The sequence below is a fragment of the Schistocerca piceifrons genome, chromosome 9, assembly GCF_021461385.2.
Source record: "Schistocerca piceifrons isolate TAMUIC-IGC-003096 chromosome 9, iqSchPice1.1, whole genome shotgun sequence".
Classification (NCBI taxonomy): Eukaryota; Metazoa; Arthropoda; class Insecta; order Orthoptera; family Acrididae; genus Schistocerca; species Schistocerca piceifrons.
The window spans coordinates 68,252,718-68,253,852 of NC_060146.1; positions in this window are offsets into that span (position 1 = coordinate 68,252,718).

The window sequence follows — 1,135 nt, forward strand, 5'->3', positions numbered from 1 at the left end:
AAAACATAATTTCAGCGAAAACATTTTGATTTGTTTATTAAATTTGGAAGAATGGAGTGAAAGGCAAGGGAAACAAGAGTGTGAAATTAAAGGTGAATAAATATGAGAAGACTCTTTTATAAAATTTTTCGGAGGATGTCTTGAGAGGTGTACCACCATCCTGTCCTCCCTTTTTGTCGGTATTTTTCGTAAACCTCTTTCCTCTCCGATTCGGCGGAGGGTCTCCTCATCAGCCCACCTATTTTTCAACATGCTTAGAATTCTTTCTGTTCCGGTTTACCCATAGTCCACGTGCTGTGCTCCAAACATAAATTCTCAGAAATTTCTTCGTTAAATTAAGAACTATGTTTGACACTAGTAGACTTCTCTAGGTAAGGAATGCCCTCTTTGCTAGGGCTAGTATGCTTTTTATGAACAATACAGAACAAAAAATTATAAAAAAAAGGTGGCTAGCACAACAGAATGTCAGTCCTATGGGCCCGGCCTCGATTCCCGTCTGGGTCGGAGATTTTCTCCGCTCAGGGACTAGGTGTTGTGTTGTCGTAATCCAATCCAGAGGATTGGAAAAGGGCACAGGTCATCCCCGTTTTCAAGAAGGGACGTCGAACAAATGTGCAGAACTATAGACCTATATCTCTACCGTCGATCAGGTGTAGAATTTTGTCACCAGCTCGTGGTCGTGCGGTAGCGTTCTCACTCCCCGTGCCCGGGTTCCCGGATTCGATTCCCGGCGGGGTCAGGGAGTTTCTCTGCCTCGTGATGACTGGGTGTTGTGTGATGTCCTTAGGTTAGTTAGGATTTAGTAGTTCTAAGTTCTAGGGGACTGATGACCATAGATGTTAAGTCGCATAGTCCTCAGAGCCATTTGTAGAATTTTGGAACACGTATTATGTTTGAGTATAATGACTTTTCTGGAGACAAATCTACTCTGTAGGAATCAGCAAGGGGTTTCGAAAAAAACGGTCGTGTGGAACCCAGCTCGCGCTATTCGTCCACGAGACTCAGAGGGCCATAGACACGGGTTCCCAGGTAGATGCCGTGTTTCTTGACTTCCGCAAGGCGTTGGATACAGTTCCCCACAGTCGTTTAATAAACAAAGTAAGGGCATATGGACTATCAGACGAATTGTGTAATT